This window comes from Protopterus annectens, chromosome 8.part0, assembly GCF_019279795.1.
Source record: "Protopterus annectens isolate FY-2018-M chromosome 8.part0, PAN1.0, whole genome shotgun sequence".
Lineage (NCBI taxonomy): Eukaryota > Metazoa > Chordata > Ceratodontiformes > Protopteridae > Protopterus > Protopterus annectens.
Window position 1 is genome coordinate 364,161,825 of NC_056741.1, and position 24,002 is coordinate 364,185,826.

Here is a 24,002-nt window from a genome sequence, read left to right on the forward strand (position 1 = left end):
AGTAGTGAAGATAGCAACAGAGTTAAAACAACTGGAAATAGGATCTTTAGAAAGGGTAGGAGCAAATTACATAAGAAAAAAGGTTCCTATTAGATTGTCGAAACTCCGTTTACGGGAATACGAAACTGACACGTATTGCACGAAATACATAATCGTTGAATGTGCTAAACCATGAAATCTGAAATGTCAAAGTGTTTTGGTTGGCCCATCTGTGGTATAGCTCCGTAAGATAAGTGTGCGATAGTTATGGACTTTAGGGTTAGGGTGCGGGTTAAGGTAAGTGCATAGATAACTAATGTGTGTAAGATTTAGTGTAGTGTTAGAAGTAGGGTTTTGTTAAATATATTTATGTGTATTATTTATTTTGTTTGGGTATATCTCCTTAGGGGAAGTGTGCTGTAGTTACGGACCTATGGGTTAGGGAGATTAAGGATAGTGCATAGAGAGTTGTGTATCTGGGATTTAGTGTAGGGTTAGAAGATGAGTTTTGGTGCTTTACTAGGGTTAAGAGTAGAGTTTGGTTAGTGTATGTATGTGGTTTATTTATTTTGTTTGGTTAGGTAGTATGTAGCGGGTGGTGGGGTTGGCCGACTATGAACGTTCGATATTTTAAATTTCGCGGTTTAGTGCGTTCGGTATTTTCTCGGTTCGAGTAATACATGTCGCTGTTTTGGTATTCAATGTAATGGATTTTCATTGATTTAATATAGACCCAAATGGGAACTGTGGGATCAATATATGTAGAGGAGGAATGAGGTTTAAAAGAAGGCAGGATGTGAATGAACTATGTAATGGTTGATTAACAATGACTGGATATATTAAAAGTGATGCATAATATTTGCAGCTATCATTGTACTGGCATGGTTTGGAATGTATAATGTTTGCAACTGAGATTGTGTCGCTATGGTTTATTGTCATTTATATAAATATAACATGGCCTATGTCATACGTGATAATTTAATAAAGATGTTTTGTGTTTAAAAAAAGACAGCAAAGTGGAATAGTCAGTCTGCATCAACTTTGTTCATAGCCTTTACCTCCAGCTCTGTCTCAGCCATACCTGGAATCATACCCTTAGGTAGGCATCTGGCCACTGTTGTCACTTTAGGTACAGTGATGGACCTCCAACTCAGTCCTGATTTTATCTATTCCCTTCTGAAAGGGGAACTTGTGCACTGGATTAAGGACTTCCTCAATATTTTCTTTCCAATGGTTTCTCCAAAAAGTGGTTAGTATGTTACCACTGTTGTTTAGGGTAGCCTGAGTAAAGTCATGCCTTCCCCTCAGCTGTACAAAGACTGTTTGGCACCCTGGAAAGCACACTGATTTGGTGACCCTGTGCTGTTTTTAAGGTTAGAACAAGGTTTTTAGCTTGCTATATTTACATTTTTTTGTACTGGGCATTAATAATCACAATGCAGACAGTTTATAATAAAATTATATATATTAATGTAGTAATCTAATAACTTACTGTTACCTTAAAAAAGCACAGTTTGACTGTTTATAAGCTGTCTGTGACTATGATCACTTATGGACAGCTTATAGCTACCTTTAAAAAAGAAATGTTTGACATCTTCCAAGTTGCACTATTATCAATCGTAACCACTTACTGATAGCTTGTAAAACTGCAAACTGTTTTTTTTTTCCCCTGGGAAAAGTGGCATACACTGGTCAACAGCTCCTACAGGTTAGTGTTCAAGGCAGCTTCCCATTCCGTCCTGTCCTTCCTACAGCACCTACCCTACCTTTCCTGAAGTACTGAAACAGAAAACCATATCCTATTTGAGGCTACCTAAGAGTCCTTTTCCACATCTTCTCCACCCCCCCCCCCCATACCCAAGTTTTCAGTTTCCATGACTATTATCCAGAGGACCATCTTTAAAACTAGACAGTAACATTCTTTACAATTGTCTTGAATGGATTCTTGTTCTCTAACATTGAAATTAACCACACAAAGTGTCAGGCTTAAGTAAAGTCAAAGCAAGTATCATCATGATGTGGGGTGTTTTAGGGAAGCATTTTTCCTGAGGGTACTCAACGTTGAAGAGAAAGGTAGACAGAGGTATATCCCAGATGACTTTAGAATCCATTCTGGTGCCAGTGAACAACAGCAAAAGGGAATATTCCAAACTAAAGCAATAGAGAAGTATTAGACTACTCTCACAATCCATGAAAAACAGCTGAGGAGGGTGGTTAATAAAATAATACACCAACTAATAAAAAGTAAGATAAGAGATGATCAGTCCAGATTCAAATCAGAATGCAGTAAAGCTGATCTGGTGTTTGCAATGCAACAGATAGTGTAAAAGGAGCTGGACATGAAGAAAACATCCAAATGAGCATTCCCACACATGGAGAAAGCAGATGACAAGATCTCACAGTTGATTTGGACAGCACTGTGATGGTTTAAAGTATTGGAAACATTGGTAGAATTAGTGCAGGCTTTGTAAAAGGAGCCAATTACACAACTATGATCAGTGTTCTGAATTACACAATAAGGTTTACATTGGAAATGGCTGTGCATCAAGCTTCAGCTCTATGCCCACTCCTGTTTCTAGAGATGACAAACTACATCAGCAAACAGGTTGTAAGAGATAAATCAACAACGCAGGTTCATACAGATGATGCAGCACTAATTCCAGACTAAATAGGTATTTCAGTAAATAATAGGTGACTAGAATGCAAAACTGAATACACATGGGATGAAACTCTTCCATCTTCACTCCTTGACCTTTAACCCCCCCCCCACCATTCATAGGCTCATAGTCGTTTACTAGGCTATTGACCACAAGGGCCTTTTTAAGCCTAGACATGCATCCCAAATCTCTGACAATTCTACTACCCTTGATAAGTGTAGGGATGGGCCTGAGAGATGAATCATTTACAGGTTACCTGTGTCCATTAGAGACATAGGTGCCAAACCATGGATAAATTTCCGGTTTCCCATCCAGTTGCCCAAGTTGCACTTGAATTGGGTTAGGAGGAACTCTGCTTTACATGGATGGGGAGCCTGTTCCACAGATGGGGTAGTCTCTGGGATACATATCTGTCTCTCCAGCAGGTCTTATTTATATCACAGGCAAGGTTCAAGTCTTTAGAACGGGTAATTCTGGTGCTGTTTGTTTTGTGGATATGCAGGACTTACTTATGTATCCTTCTCTTCCTATTCTTAATGTAAATATTTTGAAAATACTGTTTGTTCATTTTATTTATTTATTTAACATTTGTTGACCGGGAAAGTCCGACTAGGTTCCACAGAGCCTGTTTAGGAAACCCAGAGGAAACCCAACCCGAACGAAAACACAGGAGAACAAACTCCACACAGAACACACCCCCAGCCCCAATCGAACCGGAGAACCTCTTGCTGTGGTGCTGTGCATGCAATGCACACTGCACCACTGTGCCGCCCGCACAGTGGTGCAGTGGTTAATGCAAAAGTTGTATTGATCTTTCCTCAGACACTTGTATCTACAGTGGATATAAAATGTCTACACACCCCTGTTAAAATGCCAGGTGTTTGTGATATAAAAAATGAGTCCACAATAAATTATTTCAAAACTTTTCACACATTTAATGTGACCTATAACCTGTACAATTCAGTTAAAAAACAAACAAATCTGCTAGGGGAAAATATAAAAAATAAAAAGAATGTACAATAAGCTGGTTGCATAAGTGTGCACACCATTTAACTAATACTTTGTTGAATCACCTTTTGATTTAATTACAGCATTCAGTGTTCTTGGGTAGGAGTCTATCAACATGGCACATCTTGACTTGGCAATATTTGCCCACACTTCCTTGCAAAAGTGCTCAAAATCTTGCAGATTGTGAGGGCATCTCTTGTGCTCAGCCCTCTTCAGGTCATGCCACAGATTTTCTATTGGATTTAGGTTTGGGCTCTGGCTGGGCCATTCCAAAATCTTCTGGTGAAGCCATTCTTTTGTTGATTTGGATGTATGCTTGGGGTCATTGTTGTGTTGAAAGGTGAAATTCCTTTTCATCTTCAGCTTTCTAGCAGACACCTGAAGGTTTTGGGTCAAAAGTGACTGGTATTTGGAACTGTTCATAATTCCCTCCATCTTGACTAAAGCCCCAGTTCCAGCTGAATAAAAACAACCCCAAAGTATGATACTGCCACCAGCCATACTTCACTGTGGGGATGGTGTTCTTTTGGTGATGCAAAGTGTTGTTTTTGCGCCAAACGTACCTTTTGGATTTGTGGCCAAAAACTTTAACTTTGGCCTCATCAGACCATAACACTTTTTCCCACATGCTTTTGAGAGACTTGTATTGTTTTGCAAATTTTAGCCGGGCCTGGATGTTTTTCTGTGAAAGACAAGGCTGCTATCTTGCAACCCTACTCCATAGCCCAGACATATGGAGGATACGGGAGATTGTTGTCACACGTAGTACACAACCAGCACTTGGCAGAAATTCCTGCAGCTTCTTCAGTGTTGCTGGAGGCCGCTTGGCAGCCTCTCTTACCAGTTTTTGTCTTGTTTTGTCATCCATTTTGGAAGGACGTCCAGTTCTTTGCAGCGTCACAGTTGTCCCATATTTTCTCCACTTTTTAATGACTGTCTTCACTGTGTTCCATAGTATATCCAATGCTATGGAAAATTTTGTGTACCCTTCTCCTGACTGATACCTTTCACAATGAGTTCCCTTTGTAAGCTCTCTGCAAACCATGGCTTTTGCTGTAGCAGGCAACTGAATAAATGTCAGGAAAATTCTACTAGGACAGCTGAACTTTATTTGGGGTTAATCAGAGTCTCTTTAATTGATTGCAGGTATGTACCCAAGAAGACTGAATGCTATAATTAAAGCAAAGGGTGCTTCAACAAAGTATTAGTTTAAGGGATAGTTTAAACTATCTTAACTTGCAACATTTACTGTATATGCTGTTGATAATCAATATCTTGTTATTGTATTAAAGCCAACAACCTGTAATGTTGTTTACTATTGCTTCAACTTTGTATCTCTATTTATCATGTACATGATGTGGAGCTTTTGTCCCCAGGCATCCACTGAAAAAGGATCTGCATCCACTCGGAATTTCCCAATAAATAAATGTAAATAAATAAATAATAAATAAGGGTGTTCACACTTATGCAACCAGCTTATTGTACTTTTTTTTTTCCCCTAACAGATTTGTTTGTTTTTCAGTTGAATTGTACAGGTTATAAGTCACATTAAAAATGGGAAAAGTTTTGAAATGATTTATTGTGGTCTCATTTTTCATATCACAAAAACCTGGCAGTTTAACAGGGGTGTGTACACTTTTTATATCCACTGTAATCATTATTTGTCCAGAAGTATTGGTTGTAAAAATTTTGTTGTGCATAGTTCTCAACTGTCCAGATTCTTGACTCATATTTTTGGTCCATTTCTCATAAAATTGTAGTTTTCTCGCAAATCACTAATACATCACTGAGGACTGAAGTCAGACAATAATGGTAGACATTTGACATTCAGACTTCATATCCATCACAAATGCATGCCAATGCAAAACCTATTAGTCTATCAACTTTCTAAATTTGTAAGAGCAATATTTAAAAAGTGTTCCTATTTTGGACCTTTGTACCCCATTATTTGTGGCTTTGTCCAGATTTCTTGCTGTAAGAAGTTGAGAGATATGTTGCTGTGCTGTTTACATAAGCTATTACATTATTTTCTATTACAAAAATTGTATACCTAGGCTTAATCTAAAGATTTTTTTTTGGATTGGTGCTCTACCCTGGCTAACCATTTTGAATAAATAAAGAGTGCAGACAAGACAGTGGTCATAGTAGTAAATATGGATCTAGAAGGGAAAATAGCCTACGTACCTGCAAGGGTTGGTTGAGGAGAAGGGAAATAAAAATGAAGTCAAAGCTATAGTCAGAGGTGCAGAAGCTAACTTGCACAATCTGGCTAGGGAACAGTGTGACGGAAGAAGGTGTATAAAACAGCTCTGCAGCCGGTTATTCTGCATGGCAAAGAAACATAGGATGTGAAGGCAGAGGAACTGTGGAAACTTGAGGTGATGGATATGAAGCACCTGAGACTGGTATCAGGATGTACACCACGGGACAGGTGAAGAAATGAAGACATCTGAGCTGAAGCCAAAGTAGTCCCCGATGCAGAAACAGTCAGGGAGAACAATTGTAGGGGTGTGGCTACATGTGCAGAAAAGGAGAAGATAATTTGGTAAATCAGATTTTGGATTTAGGAGGAAAGCAAATGGAGATAAGGATGTCTAGCCAAGAAATGGATGGATTGCATGAGATAAATCTACAATCATTGTGTGTATCTGTTGAAGAAGGTAGGATAGTGGCACTAAATTGAAAGAGGTGGTGAAAGTTGATGCAGTATCTGTCATAGGAAAATGGGGAATAATGATGATTAAAATCATTTTTTTACTCAATTGTCAGGACTCTGAACAACTAGAGACTTTATACGAGTGTTGTTGGGGAACACCCATGTTTAATACATCTGTTATATTTCTCTGTACTCCGTAGAAAAGCACCTGTTGTTTTACATATTCAGCACAGTTAGTACTTTATCTCATACCAAACCCTTATATGTGGACTGGAGCCAATAGGAATCCTGTTGGTCAGGTTTCTAGATACTTGTCAGTAAAGCCCTTAGGCTAAATTAATACATGTATACAGACATCCCAAGGTTACAGACAGAGCAAGCAGCAAGGCCTTTGTCATAGCTGTTGTGATACTGATGAGTAACTTGTCAGCTGAGGTTAAAGGACAACAATGGGATTCTATTATTAAATGCTCAACTTCTTTGTCCTTTTTCTCCCTATTTACAATCCCTGCTATGAATAAACAACAACACAGCATTTAAAATATTTTAAATCGAATATTTCTCTCCACTAGAACAGTACTTTACTGTACTGTGGTGGTTTCACTTCCCAAAAACTTTTATCCCGCCCTAGAAAAGCTTGCTCCTGTCTTCAATTCATTGATGTTATTAAAGCCAATGAATACAGGTAGTTTTCTGGCCAATTCCCTCACAGTACTGACATCATCATACCCATCTCGAAAACCCACTCATGCTGTGATGTTACAGTTCCCTGGTCCTTCCCCTATCCATACAGAAAGTTAAGGCTAGAACAAGGAAACAGTACGAGTCAAGTTTTCTACTCTGAGCTGTCAATCACTGCAGGTAACAGCTCAAATTACCCTAAGCATTTTGACAGCTAGGAAAGTTAGGTGCAACTGCATTGTAGGATAAGTAGAGGCAGAGTAAACAATCAGGATCACTTCAAGATGCTAGATCCCAAGTGGTTAGACTCAGAAATTACATATAAAAATATTTAAAAACCTGTAAATAATCTCAGAGTGGTATTAAAATGTAGGAAACCTCAAACCATGAAAACATATTTTTGAGTCTGTGGGTGTGGTTCTCCTTTAAGAAATTCTTGCCCACAGCTTTCCGCATGTCTTACTTTTTTCTGTACATCACTTGCTGTATTAACACTCTATGACTTCCAGTCTTGGTCTTGCCCATTCTGCCTTGGTTTGTACTTTTAGCATCCACTTTATGTTAGAATTTCATACAATCTTCTGTAAACGCAGCTTCTATTCTGTTTCCATTTTCTTCTCAATGCTTTTTTTCTGATTCAGTAAGAAAGTACATAATGAGCAGCCAGCTCCATGGTACAGAGAGAGAGACAGATGAAACCCAGACTGTGCCCTGATGTCCTGGGTATCAGTGGAGTCAGCTAAGGAAAGGATGGAAGTGAGGGGCCATTTTTAGCTCACCCATCCCCGAGTGATAGAGGCAGTGTCAACCATTATGTGACAGCCACCTGGTAGAACCTGTGTGGGTTAGAAGTAGGGGTTAAGTAGTACAGGCTACAGAGTACCTGTAAATATTGTGCAGTGGTGAAGATTAAATGGAGGAAATGAAAGGGATGGTAATTAGCAGGTTAACAGGAAAACTGATCATCAGTAGCCAACCCCCCCCCCCCCCAAAAAAAAAGTTGCACTTTCATACTCGCTCGTGATTTGAATAATGGGCTGAAACAAATAATAGATTTTTGCACGAGATAAATAACCGTCAATAATCTCATGACGTGTACAGGTCAGCAAACCCATCACCCTCTGTGAAATTATCGTATTGTCTGCAACTGTAAAGCAATTCTTGGCTAACAGTATGGAGTTAGACTCATTGCTTTTGATAAACAGTGCAGGACTAAGGGCTGGCATAGATGATTGGGATATCTTTTGTTTGATTAACTGTTCTGCATCAGTCTCATAAGTATACAAGTGAAAGGTACTGTTTTAAAACCTTGGTCTAATTTACCATGATCAGTCACAGCTCCCTATTTCAGCTTCAGTGTTATTCTACTCAGAATGTAAGTAATGCAGCAGAAAGGAATGCTAGTGTAGAATTTTTCTGTGCATTAATGACTGCTTCTAGTTTTGCTTCCCTGGATTTTTACTTCTACCAAAGGTATTAAAGGTGCTGCCGAAATGTGTTAATTTACTTCAGTACACAACTGAAGTGATACTGGTGATGTCAGAAGTCAGGAATGTCAACCAGGCACTCTGTGTTCCAGTACATTCTTCCTCAGTCTGAGTGGCGTAAGTGGGAGGAGGGAAGGGGATTGACAGTCATTTTCAGGTAACACCGTGACACACCCTCCATAAGCTTCATCTCAGAAAGACACCTAAAAAAAAATATTTCTCAAAATATGCAAATGCTTGACAAGCATAGAGGCTAGATGTGTGTGCTAGTTGAAAAAGTTATATGTAAGAACCATGTTATTGAAGTATATTGGAAGAAAACAGCACAGCTTCATATGCTCTTACAGATTAGTTTATATAACGTGTAAAGTGTATATTACTTACTTTATAAGCTTCATTACCTGCATTATCCGTCTTGTAAGATAAAATGTTAAAAATATGATTATATATTTATTTAATAATGTAAACAGTCAAATAAAACAGCCAAACAAGCAATTAATCAAATAATCAAGCTGGTATACAATCTATTTATCAAATCACAAAAATGTACTTTACATTTTCATTAGATACAGATGTTGAAGAAGACTGAATGCTTCTGCACAATTTAGTTTATGTTTTACACTTAAATCACTGGTTGGTCATGTCACATATGTAGCTCATAATCTGGATTAAAAAGACAAGAGTGCTTGAAACTCTGCTATCAGCATTCTTGAGACCTGCCAACATTACTACAACAGTGAAACAGGTCTGAGCATGTATATGAATGTGGCAGAGGATGTGAGAGTGGAGAAGGGGAACATTATGCAACCTATTCATCACTGTAAGCAGACCTGGTCACACAAGGCAACTCTAATGTGCGGTTTTAAAAAATAATAAATATTTGTCTCACTATTATATAAGCTAATCGGCAATGAATGATCAAGACAGCATACCTTGGCTACTTTTTTAGCATAGCTACAGAGAGATTGTGCAGATTGTAAAAACTGAGCAGGTGGGATGTCTGCATCCACAGAAGGGTAGGCTGTGGTGTGAGGGTTGTTGATATTTACTCGCTGATATTTATATTTGGGAAGGGTACTGATCACTGCCGGGATGATGTGAAAGTCGTGAGGGAGCTCTGATGACTGCAGCGAAGCAGAAGAAATATGCTGGGGCTTTGACTTCTGAGGGAAGGGGATGAGCTATGGCCACTGACTACTGTCAGGACATGAATGAGGTTGGCTGAGGCCTCAAACTCTTGGCTGTTTATGAGAGAAGAGTCCAGGTATCCATTTACTGACAGGGTGACTCCAACTGCTGAAAAACTGTGTTGGAACTGTGACAGTTTCATTTTAAGGGCTGGTTGTTGGATTTAGTGAGTATTTATGCCTAGGGCAGGAAAAGAAAGAGATTAAGGGGTAAGATGTATGTGAGAGCTCAGGGAGTTTCAATCACTGACCAGCTATTTTGGTATAAACTAAGGTTTGTGATTAGTGACAATTAAAGTGGACAAATTAAGAAGGGGGTAACAGCTTTCAATCTCAGTATAAGAGTTAAGGGGTAAGCTTTTATTTTTCATAGGATCATTGAGTGTTGACTGCAGAATCGGGTCACTAGCAGAATCTAAAAAGGCTACCCAAGAGTTCCAGTCACTGACAGGATGCATGTGAGGATACAATGGCTGGTTAAAGTCACTGCTAGCATGCATGGGGGTGATGCAAGGCCTCATATCAATGCTAAGCTGGCAAAGCATTTGTACTGCCTCGCTGACATGTACCTAACACTCTGGTGAAAGCTGTAGTTTTGTGAACATCATGCTGCTACTTCATATATTTAAAGGTATTCTGCAGCAGAAGTGGTTGTTGGTTTGTACAGTGCAGCATAGAAAATACTTTCTTGAATGTTAGTCTGCTCAATCAAAATGCACTTAAGTGCCTGCAATAAACATAGCATACAACTAAAATCAATCAAGCTTAAATTATAAAACAGTGTTAAATCCATAAAGTAAATAAGCTACAATGAATCCCAAAATGCCCTGTGAAATGGTCAAATGTTTAAGGTGCCTACTACAGGAACTCAAAAAATGACTGTCACAAGGCTGCCTGGGTAGCAAATCCAATAGGCTGTCAACATGGAAAAGGATCTAAATTTAGACAAACTGAGTTTTAATCTAAGGAACAGTATTAGCCTCAAGGCAGTTGAGTGGCGTGGCATATATGAGTCAGGTGGTAGAGCATCAACAGATCTTGCAAACAGCTGAGACCATGGTCAAAGAACCATACATAAGCCATCTCATGCCCTGTGCAGTTCCCCTAATTGGTGCACCCCTCAATTTGAACTTGAGGAGCAAAAAAAAAATAATTAGCAGGAAGGTGCTACATTTAGATATCACCATAAACATGACTGTAATTGCAGTATCGACAGTCATTTATGAATCCGCAAAACAGTGCCACTGCTAAATTCTGGCATCATTGGTATCTGCAGATTGTACCACTTAACAGCTTCACCCAGGGCAGCCATCCCCATTCTCCCTGCCTGGTCATGTTGGACTTGAGACACCATCATCAAAAACTTTAAAGGTGATGTAATGCTTAACAGGGAACCAGTATAGAGAATGTTATGTAATATGTAATGGGTAATACAACAATACTGAAGGATCTTGTGAGAACCCTTCCTGCTGAGTTCTATGCTCACTTGAACCTTTCATGTTCAGGTTTAGAAAAACCTAGGTAAATTGTACTGCAATGGCCCATAGAAGAAGTGACCAAAGCCTACTTAACCAATGGTAGGTCATCAGATGATGATGATGATGATGGGTTTTATTCACAGTTTACTTATTTATTTATTTTTATTTATTTATTTAAATTTGTTGACTGTGAGTGTCCGACTGGATATGGGTCCATTTTCAGTGGAGGCCCAGGGAGAAAAGCTCCACAGTAAAATAAACAGACAGTAGTTACACTGGATTACATAGCGATTAACAATTTAACATAGAAATTAACATATTTACAGATGAAGAATATAGTACATCAGTAGACAACTAGAATCTTTATCTGTGAAGTACATAACAGGCATTAACAAATGTAACAATGAGAAGTTCCTGCTGTATAATAAGTACTAGACTTATGAGCATCTGAGCTTGCTTGGGAGTTGCAAGGGCATAGCCAGCATGTTTTTAGGTGTGCTTTTAGTAAAGTTTTGAAGTGGGTGCATGATGGTATGGAGGTAATTGTGGGTGGGAGTGAGTTCCATAATTTGGCTATGGCGCAAGAGAATAGTGCTTCACCAGCAGAGTTATTGGCTTTAGTGATCTGCAAGTGATTTTTGTTGCTGGATCTTAGTGGTCTGGTGGTGCGATAGGGTTGGAGTAGATTCTGGAGGGATGGGACATTTAGTGGATGGTTTACTAGTTTGTGGGCGAGTGAGAGTTGATACCACTGAAGGAGGTGAGGGAATTCAAGCCAGCCCAGTTCAGCAAGTGAGAGACAGTGGTGACTACGGTAGGATGCCCCTGTGGCGAATTTACTTAGCTTTTATCAAAAGCTTTGGCCAGGTTGAGGTATATGGTGTGTACCATTCTGCCATCATCAATTGCTTTGGTGACCTTTTCAAAAAAATCCACGACATCGAGTAGGCATGACCTGCCCTTGATAAATCCAAGAGGTCCAGTGTTTGGAGGTTCTCTATTCCCTGATTGATTAATTCCATGATAACTCTTTCCATGGCTTTGCATATGAGGTTTTCAGATGTATGGGTCTGTAAGTTCCTGCCTTCTGCAGGAGAATGAGTTTCAACAGTGTTGTTAAGGATTTGGCAGTATTTTGAGCTTTTGATAGCACTTTTAGGACTTGGTCTTGTGTTATAGTTGGAGGTGATCCAGTTTTAGCTATATGATGACAGACAGATGGAGGGGAGAAAGGGATACAATTAGAGCTAAATTTATTGGCCAGTAGTTTAGCTATATCTTCAGCCTCAGCGTAGGTTACATCGTTCACAGTCAGCTCAGTGCCTTGTGATCATTTTTGCTTGGGTAACTATTTCAGCCTCAAACTTGGCTTTGGTGAACCTTATTAAGCTCTTGAGTTAAATGTTTATTTCAGTGACAAGGGCTCTAACATTCTGGGAATTACATTTCTTACGTTTGGTCAAAATTCTTTTTCTTTTATTATAAAGTTGATATTACGGTTCCACCACATGGGTTTGTTTTTGAGGTTTGGCCTGCACTTGTTCCTGTGGGGGACAGCTGCATCTATGCAACTATTTACATGCTGGTATAGTCTGGTTGTACACATTTATGTGATTTCAGTGGATTTAACTGGGTTTGGTGGAGATTTGAAGCTTGGCACTGTATCACTTAGGAGTATGTAGTGTGCCTTGAAGAAATTTCTAAAGGTACATCAGGTGAAGGAATCTCTGGTTTCAGTTTTATTTAGAAGAAGACTGCTATATGGTTAGATCTTACAAGTGATGAAGATACGCAAGGAATGGTACAAGATAAGATCCAAGAATTTATTCCCCCTACTGTGTACTCTGACTAATTGTTCCCAAGTGTTTGTATTGGCGAAGTCCAGGAATATCTGTGCTTGTGCACTAGCGGTGGTATAGATTTCCCAGTCTACAGCTGGACAGTTTAGATCACCTAGGAAAATAGTATTGGGTTTAATAAGGAGTGACTCTAGATTTTATATATATAAGAACACTTAGCTCATCTATCTCACTCAGCTTATCTACTGATTGTCTGTTTTAACCTCTACAACATTCAATGCATGATCCACCCACCTTCTCCGCTAGCATATCTTCCTGTTTCCTTGATGTTGCCTGTAAAACTTATCAAACCTCACTTTTTAAAAGTTTTCTCTCACAAATGGCTTTTCCTTCTCTTTTCCTCCACTTTCTTTGTTTTGAACCATTGTTATTCTCATATATCAGACTGTATTTATGACTTACAACATTTTTATCAATTTATCTGTACTGCTGTCTTTAATAAATCTCACATTATGTTTTACTCTGTTTTATTTGCATTCATTCTGTTAAATTGCTTAAAGTCATTGCACTTTTTCTTATCTGCTTTTTGTACCTTTTGTGCATGATTTTATATTTGGAGAAGACTGTATTTAGAAGGGAGAATGGAAAAGCAATTTACAAAGGAATTGTGGGATGGACATCTGCATGGTCCACAACTGTACAATAAAGTGTGGACTGTTTAGGATTCTTACAGAGAAGTGTTTCCTGTGTATTTTTTACCCCGATCAAACTTTAGGGAACTTTTTATTCAGGTAGATAACAAATGCTAGAGTTGTGATGAGAAAGAGAGAGACAGGTAATTGGGAACATGTTTTTTGGGAATGTTATGAATTGACATATTTTAATAATGCCCTACGGAGTATATTGCCAGAAATGATGGGACAGAAAACGATTGCAACTAATTAAATTATTCTTTTAAACTGGGATATAGGACATGAATTTATTTATTCATTTATTTGTATTTTACGTATCGGGAAAGTCCACTGGGCCAACAGAACACATTTTCAGTGGAGGCCTGGGGAGCAAAGCTCCACAGTACATACATGAAATTAACAAATACAAAATTGAATTACAAAACTGAGTTATAAAATAGGAATTACAAGGAGATTACAAAGAAGTTACAAAGTATAAATGTATACAAGTGTAGAGAAGAGCCTAGAATTGAAAATTAGCAGAAGTATATTCCAAGCAATAGTCCAATCAGAACAATAATTATAAAGTAAGGATCTACATCACTTAATGTGTCTATAGTCTCATCTACAGTATCTCACACAGAACACTATTGACAGAAAGTAGGATGCCATACTTATTCTCGGGGGGGGGGGGCTTAGTGCAGGTGCACTTCCAGCATTAGGTAAGGTGGTTATGAAGGGAAGTCTTAAAAAAGATGGGATTTTGAGTTCTTCTAATAGATAGAGCTAGAGCATTCCAGTTCTTGGCTATTGAGAATGAATATAGAAGCTGGCCTGGTGGGAGGCTAGGTTTGAGAACCTGCAGGAGTTTCTGGTCCCCTGACCTAAGGGGCCTGTTTGGGTGGTAGTAGTTAAATGTAGACTTCAAGACAGGACAGTCTTGGGGTTTGAACACTATTTTGTGAGCTGTGGTTAGTTGCAAGTAGGAGAGGTAGTTTGGTAGTTCTACCCAGTTCAATGATTTAAGAGCAGTGCAGTGATGGGTGGAGTATTTAGGCTGCGAATTTATCGATTTTATTGTAGCATGTCTCAAGTTTGGATTTAGAGAAGCTTTGGGTATTAGGAAGTAGAGGGGCACCACAGGTTAGGGAGGATAGTAGCTAGGGTCATTCTTGTGGATGAGCTTAGAAGTGTCTTTTTAGGGTTCCGGGTTTAAGAAGTGTTTTGTGAATGTTATGCTGTCTATGCAGATCAAATTTCATGTGTTCATCGATAGTGACTCTGAGTAGTTTTGTGTGGCTGATGACTTCAATTAATGATTTATTATTAGAAAGGATGGTGAACTTGGTTTTATTTAAGGGTGTTGATCTTTTAGGGGTGAAAAGTATGATTTTGGATTTTTGGGCGTTAAGGGCTAGGTGGTGGTTGTGCATCCAGGGTTCAGTAGAGGACAAGGCCTTTTGAGTTTGTAGAAGCAAGTCAGGGATAGAGTTGAAAGAGGAAACAATAGTAGAGTTGTCAGTGTACTAAATGACAGAATTTTGAGGTAGAGAGGAATGGAAATTGTTTATGAATATACTAAATAGGATTGGTCCAAGTATGGATCCTTGGGGAACACTGGCGTGGGTATGGAAGAAAGAGGAGATGGAGTTTTGCCATCTGACAGCTTCTCTCTCATTTAAATAGCTAGAGAACCAGTTTAATGTGGGGGGAGACTAATTTTAGAGAGTTGGGTGATGAGCAAAGGGTAAGAGACAGTGCTGAAGGCTTTGGATAGGTTGAGGAAGAGAGCAGAGGCAATTTTGCCAGTGTCATGGGCTCTGTTTACTGTATCCATAAAGGAGAGAAAGGCAGTTATAGTACTATGGCCAGATCTGGATCCAGGCTCTGAGGGTGAAAGTATTTGGTTGTCTAGAAGATAGCAGAGAAGTTGAATATTGATGCATTTTACTATGATTTTGGAGATAGGAGAAATAATTACAATGGCTCGGAAGTTAGTGATGTCTGTACTACTGCCTCATTTATGGAGAGGGAGAATGAAGGCCTTTTTCCAGTTTTGGGAATGTAGGACTCAAGGATGGATCTATTTATAAGTATAAATTAAAAGAAATACCACTGAAGCAGGCACAAATGCTGTGTCGAAGAAAGACAAAAGTGAATAAATCCAATAAAAAACAGACACAAACACAACCGCAGTATCCAGTACTAAAAGATTTTACTTCAAGTGCACAGAACACAAACGCTTTCACTATAATATCTTCATCAGGTGTTTAAAATGCACAGTAAAACACATCTCTTATAAAGCACTAAGTTAACAATCACATGATACATTTCAATCATAATTTAAAAGCATATTACATATAAAATACCAGCATATAATTTAATAGCACATAAAAACATAAATAAAACATAAATACATTAGTGAAAGTTGCACTCTCTCCTCAAGGGTCTATTTTTAAGTCGGGGTCTCAGGGGTACAGATTCATTAAGACCATGCCCCGAGTCCCCCCTCAACCTAACATTCCATGTAGACTCTAAGTCTTCAGTCTTATTAGCTATATCACCTAACCTGGAAATCTCTGATATTCTACCAATTACCAAGAACTTGAACATATGGGTGTCGTCTGTGTTCATGACATGTTTAGCCAGTGCATTAACCTTGTGTTTATTTATATTGTAAACATGTTCTCTTATACATCCTTTAAATGTTCTATACTGTTATTTATATATATATATATATATATATATATATATATATATAGACCAATATGGGATTCTATATAGGGAAGGCCAACAGAACATTTAAAGAATGTATAAACATTTTAGATAACTCATCCAGCTCTTTCTTAAACAAGTTGTCATCTGACATTAACCTAGACAGTCTTACTGCCTTCCTCTTTATTATAATGTGTTTCATATACATCAGGTGACCACTCATAGCCGTTTGACACGAATTGCTACATGTAGGAAGTTAAGTTGTCCTATCTCGTCTTCATTCTGTACTGATGTGTTCGGAACAATGAGCTAGTTGAAGACCTTGAGCTTTAGTAAATGGTCGAGTCGGAACGGAGGATCAGTTCCAAACCCATCAGTACAGAATAAAGGTGAAATGGACAACTCACATGGGACGTTATGGTAGGTACACAACTTCTTTTTTTTCTGTAAATGACTGATGAAGAACACTTATTGTCATGGTCTTTTCTTACCCTGATATCAGTACACTGTTTTAATAAAAGAATAATCCACTTTAAGTTATGTGCTACTATTTAAGCAATTAATAAGCCGATGATTTATTTATTTATTTATTTACCATGGTAGTGCAGTGATCATGACTGACCAATTTCAAGCATAGCCCAGGAGAATACATAAGTTTATAAGTTAGTACTAAGCTAACTGCTTTTGTGGGCCATTTTAAGCCTAGCCATTCAAACATCTGAGAATCAAACCCTGCACCTTGTGTTTGCAAGGTAAACACCTTAATCATTAGGCCAACCTCCCACTAATGAACACGCACCCAAACAGGGACTTGAATCCTGGACCTTCAGATTAAAAGTCTGATGCTCTACCAACTGAGCTATCTCGGCTTCAAGTAAAAAAGGAGAATACATAAAGATATTGAGTAAATTGAGGTATTAGTAAGAAAGTACAGTTGTGTACACTTACCATAAATGTAGATGTTTGAGTGTATTCACTGTTGCAGTCATCACATTTGGGTTATCCCTGCCAGGGTAGCCCTCGGACGGCCCGAATACCAGAGGCTTAGTATTTCTGCGTTGGTTGCTGTTGCTTCAGGACTGACGTCAGGTCATCAGTAGTATAAAGTAAGGCAGTTGACACCATTACATCAGTTTTCCTTGCCCTAACCTGTCAAGAGCCTCCAAGTAGGAGCCAGTTTCTGGTGGAATAACCCCACCAGTAGAAAGCAAATACCAATATGTCACTTGTAAGGAAAGAGAAGAAAAAAGGGGGATGGTGGGAGGGAAAAGTACAGTTTTGTACCTACCATAAATGTAGATGTCCGATAGGCATGCATCTGCAGTCCTTACAAATGGGTTGTCCTGTCGTCAGGCAGCCCTTCGGTCGGCCGGATTCCAAAGTCCAGGTCCGGCCTCGGCTGGTGTCGCACTTCACCTGATGTCATAGCTGCAGTTCTTCGGGTATAAAGGCATCAGCTGACGCCATTTTCCTCAGTGTTTCTTGCCCCAGATGCCAGGTGCCCTCTAGGAAGGCTAAATTTGGATAAATGCAAATGGTTCCAAATAGTAAAGAGCAAACAAAAAATAAGCATGTATGTACATATATACAAACAAATACACCATAATAGATTCCCCCAGCTAGCTACAAGATGGGCAAATACCCTAGGAGTACCACAGAGGGGAAGGAGGGTGGGTAATCCTGACTGCAGATGCATGCCTATCGGACATCTACATTTATGGTAGGTACAAAACTGTACTATGTCCTTCAAGGATGCATCTGCAGTCCTTACAAATGGGTAGAATACCATAGCCAAACTGGGGGAGGAGGAGAAATAAGATTATGGTGTAGTTAAGATCCTTTGCAAAACAGCAGTGGCAAAACCTGCTCGGGATCTGGAGTATAAAGGTAAATTATAATGCTTGGCAAATGTATGCACGGAGCTCCAAGTAGCAGCCTCTAAAATGTCTTTGGTAGCCACTCCTCATAAAAAAGCTGTGGTAGTGGCTGTAGCCCTTGTAGAGTGAGGCCTGATGTTTTCTGGAGTTTTCTTCCCATGGTAGGAATAACAAAATCTAATGCAATTTCCTATCCACTTAGAGATTGTCTGTTTCGAAATTGCTTTTCCTTCCATTCCTGTTGCATACGCTACCAGTAGCTGGTCAGTTTTTCTATTGCTCTTGGTCCTGTCCAGGTAGTAACGTAATTGCCTATGTACATCCAAGGTATACAACAGTCTTTCTCCCCTGTTCTGTGGGTTGGGGAAGAATGTAGGTAGGTGGATAGCTTGATTTAAAGATACCCTGGAGACCACCTTTGGCATAAAAGTAGGATTAGTTCTCATGGACACTCTATCTTGATGGAAGATCAGGAAGGGCTGTACTGCCATTAATGCCTGTAGCTCGGATACCCTTCTTGCTGAAGTGATTGCAAGCAGGAAAGCAGTTTTCCATGATAAGTACTGTAATTCTGCTGTTGCTGCTGGCTCGAAAGGAGGGAGTGTCAACTTTTCTAGCACAAAGTTCAAGTCCCATGCTGGCAATGGTGGCTTCCTAGGTGGTTTTACGTTTTTAATTCCTCTCAGAAACTGCCTGAGTAGGGGATGTGAGAAGACTGGAGGATCCAAGTTGTATTCTGCTGAAATAGCTGATTCATGAATCTTAATGGAAGAATAGGACAGGCCGTTGTGGAAGAGCTCTGCCAAGTATTCCAGGACGTTAGCTATGTTTACCAGTGCCACATTTTCTCCTTTTGCAGTACTCCAAATGAGGTATCTTTTCCATTTTGCTGAATAATTTTTTCTTGTTGAGGGTCTGCGAGCCTCCAAGATAATGTCTTTAACCCTTTGAGATAAATCTGGGTTATTTGGCCTTATGCAATGCTCCAGGCAGCCAGCTGCAGAGTTTTCAGGTTTGGATGTAGGGTTTTGAAGTTGTTCTGTGTTAACAGCAGGGGAACAAGGGGTAGAGGCCATATTTGTTCTCGAGACATGCTCCTCAGTAATGGGTACCAATGTTGCCTTGGCCAGTCTGGAGCTATCAGGATGATCCTTGGACGGTCCTCTTTGATCTTCAATAGCACCTTGTGCATCAAAGGAAGAGGTGGGAATGCATATGCTGTCAGGTTTTTCCAACTGAAGGATAGGGAGTTCACTTTCCAAGCAAGTGGGTGGTACATCCTTGTGCAGAATTTTTCAGTTGGTGGTTGTGTGGGGTTGCAAATAAGTCTATTTCTGGTAGTCCCCATTTCCCTGTAATGGTTTTGAAGATGTCCGGATGCAGCATCCATTCGTGAGCATCCGTGGTAGTTCTGCTCAGGATGTCTGCTAGTATATTTTCTTTTCCTGGCACAAAAATTGCTTGTAACTGAATGTTGAAGCTCAGGGCCACATTCCAGAGGTCCATTGCCATCCGGCATAGAGGGTATGAATGTGTGCCTCCCTGTTTGTTGATGTACCACATAACTGTGGTGTTGTCCGTCCTTATCAGCAGTTGACCCTGTTGGAGAAATGGTCTGAATGCCTGAATTGCCAGTTTTACTGCCAGCATTTCCTTTTGATTTATGTGTAGGCGCAGCTGGTCTTGAGTCCATAAGCCCTGTGTGCACTTGTCCAGCATGTGCGCCCCCCAACCGAGGTCTGAGGCATCTGTTGTGACGGTCTGGCTTGGTTGAGTGCTGTGGAAGGGCAGTCCTTTGTTTGATTGACAGGCCTGAGCCCACCATTGGAATTCTTGTTTCAGGCATGGAATTATTGGAATTTGGGTTTCTAGGCTGTGCTTGTGCTGAGACCATAAATTCCTTAGGTACCACTGTAACTTTCTCATATGTAGTCTGGCATTTGGAACCAATATTATGCAGGATGCCATGTAACCGAGGGCTTGCAGGACTTTTCTTGCTGTTAGCTGGTTCTGCTTTGTTAATGCCATAAAGTAGAGAGGGAGTTGCTCCTGTTTTTCTACTGTCAGGAATGCCATTTGTTTTGATGTGTCCAGATCTGCACCCAAGAAGGTTATCCTTTGGGATGGTATCAGCCTTGACTTTTTTATATTGACTGTGTATCCCAGGGCTTGTAGTAGATGAATGACCCTTTCCAAATCTTTTGTTAATTTGTTTTGTTGTCCGCTTGTAACAGGCAGTCGTCCAGGTAAGGGTAAATTTGAATTCCCTGAAGTCTGCAATGAGCAATTACTGATGCCAGGCATTTCGTGAATACTCTGGGCAGTAGATAAGCCAAAGGGCAATGCTGAGAATTGATAATGCTCTGATCCTGCAAGAAATCTGAGGTATCTTCTGCAATTTGGTCATATGGGGACGTGCAGGTATGCCTCCTTGAGATCTAGAGTTACCAGCCAAGACTCCTTGCCCAGCATGGGAAGAAGCTGCTGTAGGGTCAGCATTTTGAATTTTGGAACAATGAGGTATGTGTTTAAAGCGGACAGGTCGAGAATAGGTCTCCATTGGTTTTCTTTTCTTGGTACCAGGAAGAGTCTGGAGTAAAATCCTTGCCCTTGTTCCATAGATGGTACCCTTTCTACAGCTCTCATCCTTAGTAAGTGAGCTATTTGTTCTAGAGCTTCTGTCTTCTGATTTGGAGGTAGGTTTGGCATTCCTCTCTTCCTTGGTAGAGTATGGAAGTGAAACTTGTAACCTTGGTCTATTGTCTGTAAAATCCATTTGTCTCCTGTGATGTAATGCCAGTTTACTGAAAATAAGGCTAGCTTCCTGCCTAAGGGTGCTTCTAGTTGTTCCCTGGTAGGCGGTGCCAGAGCCAAGTCACTGTGATTGTCCTGTGGAAGTGGTGGTGGCTGGGTCTGTGGCTGCACCTCGCTGGTTGTTATTTTGCCACTGACGTCCCCTGTAGGCACCTCTGTATTGACCCCTGCCTCTTGAGTGCCTATTCCTGCCTCTCGGAGCTCTGGAGGTGTCTGGAAAGGACCAATTCTTGGAAGGCCAGTTCCTGCTAAACCTTGGAGGCTGGACCTGCAAGAAATCCTTGACTGTCTGGACAGATTTTGCTTTCTCTTCTACCTTCTTCAGCACCTGCTGTGCAGGGGAGCCAAACAAATTGAGCTTATCCATGGGAGCATCTAGGAGCTTTGATTTAACATGGTCTGGTAAGGACTGCTCTTTTAACCATGCATGTCTTCTGATCACTGTGCCAGTCATGGCTGATCTAAAGGAAGCCTCCAGTGCATCATAGCTGCATTTTAAGGAATGATTACTGACCTGCTGAATGTTATGTACCATTTCCTGTACAGATTTTTTATCTAATGGTTCATCAGAGGTTAGTTTTTTAGTTAACTGGTCTAACATAAATTCCTGATACTGAATCATGTGGAATTGGCAGTTCAAGGCCCTAGCTGAAAGAGTAGCAGAAGTGTAAACTTTTTTACCCCATCTCTCTAAGGCCCTAGATTCCCTTTCAGAGGGGAGGGGGTTTTTGGCAGAGGTAGCTGCTACAGCCTTGGGTCCCTGGGAGATAGTTTCAGGATCTGCAAAAGGGGCCTTATACAAATGATAATGTGTGTCCGGAACCCTGTAGTACCTATCGGGCTTAGCCGGGGCCGGAGGTAGAGAATCAGGAGCAGTACAAGCATCATTAAATGCATCATCCACAACAGTAAGTACTGGAGGAATGGCTAAAGGCCTATGCTGCGGCAAATGCAAAAAGGTTCTAAGCCTTTTCCTAGAGTCTGAAAAATCCTGGCCCTGCCATTGAAATTGTTCTCTCATAGCATGCAAGGTTTCCCCAAAAGAAAATTCCTCAGGCAGAAGGAATGGACTCTTCTGCATCAGAGTCCTCATAAGGAGAAAAGGAGCCCTCTGGAGGGTTTGAATTATCTGAATCATCAGAGGGGTCAACTGAAGAAACTGGCTCAGGGGGCTCTACTCTAGTCCTCTTCTCTGGAGGTGGGTGACAGGCCCTGTCTGGATGTGGTTGGGATCCCCGGATCACAGAAATGAGATCCTCTGCTAGACTAAGCATTTGTGAACTAGAGCTAGGCCTGTGAGAGGGGGTCTTAGCAGGCACAGTTTTGGTAGTTTTTGCTGCTTTAGCCCTGGCAAAGGCCTTAATCGACATGGATGCAGGAGGCCTAGCAGCTCCACGTGCAGGGATGGAAATATCCAAAGGGATAGTGTCAGATAAATCCTGTGAACCTGCAAGAGCAGGTGGGATTTCAGTAGCAGATTCAGCCAAGCTAGATGAGGCCTCGGTAAGAGGTAAGTTTTCGACCGAAGGAAGAACCGTGGACTCGGTTTCAGCCGAAACCGAGACACTCGCGGTTGGCTTAACCGCGGTTTCGGCCGAAACCGCGGACCGTGAGTGTCGGTCCTTTTCCTTGTGCTTTTTAGAAATTTGCATAGTCGGAGGATCCGACGGCATAATGTAAGCAAAAGCGGAGCCGAAAAACTCCTCAGCAAATTCTGATCGGCGTCTAAGCGTCCGTCGGTTAAAAGAAGCACAGGCTAGACAAGCTGCTACGTTGTGGTCTGGGCCTAAGCAAGGTAAGCAGTAAGAGTGGAAATCTTTATGAGGTATTTGTTTCCCACAAGTTAAACAGTTATTCACTTTTTCTGACATCGGCTGAGGCAAGAAAGAGTCCCCAACGGGGTACTTAGCTTTTTAGAAGTCTTCGGTAGTAGTAGAAGTATTCAGTAGTAGTAATCTCTGGTTCTGACCGACCGGCACTTGCGAACAGCTTCTGCTTCGGGCGCCACGCAGCAAGAAAGACTGAGGAAAATGGCGTCGGCTGATGCCTTTATACCCGAAGAACTGCAGCTATGACGTCGGGTGAAGTGCGACACCAGCCGAGGCCGGACCCGGACTTTGGAATCCGGCCGACCGAAGGGCTGCCTGACGACAGGACAACCCATTTGTAAGGACTGCAGATGCATCCTTGAAGGACATCCAGGACTGCAACAGTGAATACACTCAAACATCCACATTTATGGTAAGTGTACACAACTGTACTATGTTCTTCGTGTTTCACTGTTGTAGTCATCACATTTGAGTTGATTCCCAAAGCTGAGGAAATGGGTGGAGGCAGTCAAAGAAACTAGGGGCTGGCAAGGATGCCCTGCAAGACTGCAGAGGCAAACTCTGCCCTGGATTTGAAGAGAGGCAGGTGGTAATGCTTGGTAATCATGTGAGCAGATGTCCAGGTCTGAGCTGTCTGTGCACATCTAGAGAGTGTAGAATCCTTTTCCCCTTGTTCCTGGGATTAGGAAAAAAGGTGGGAAAATGAATAGGTTGGTTGAGAGCCACACTGGACACCAACTTGGGCATGAAGGATGGGTTAGTTCTGAGGGATACCCTGTCATCATGAAAGATGATGAAGGGTTCCATGGCCATGAGCGCTTGCAGCTCAGACACTCTTTTGGTTGAAGTGATGGCCAGAAGGAATGCTATCTTCCAGGAGAGGAAATTTAGCTCTGCAGAAGAAGCAAGGTGAGCTTTTCCAATACAAAGTTAAGGTCCCAAGCTGGGGTTGGTGCTCTTCTGTGTGGTCTCAAGTTGTTAGCCCCTCTTAGGACTGTTTAATCAAAGGGTGTGATAAAAGAGGCTACTCAGTGGGGAAAAAAGAGCAGAAATAGCAGAGGCATGTATTTTTTATAGAGGAAAAAAGAGGCCACTGTGTAGCACATCAGCTAACTAATCCAGGATGAGAGGGAGGGAGGGCTGTGCCATATTGGCTTCCTTTTA

General features: G+C 40.7%; 1 protein-coding gene and 1 non-coding gene across 3 annotated transcripts in view; both read right to left on the reverse strand.

Moving 5' to 3' along the window:
- LOC122808811 overlaps positions 1-24,002 on the reverse strand; it is a 2,021,113-nt gene that overhangs the window by 1,552,289 nt on the left and 444,822 nt on the right. The window lies entirely within an intron of this gene.
- On the reverse strand, positions 17,115-17,187 carry TRNAK-UUU. The gene has a single exon. It is a non-coding gene; the product is annotated as a tRNA-Lys (tRNA).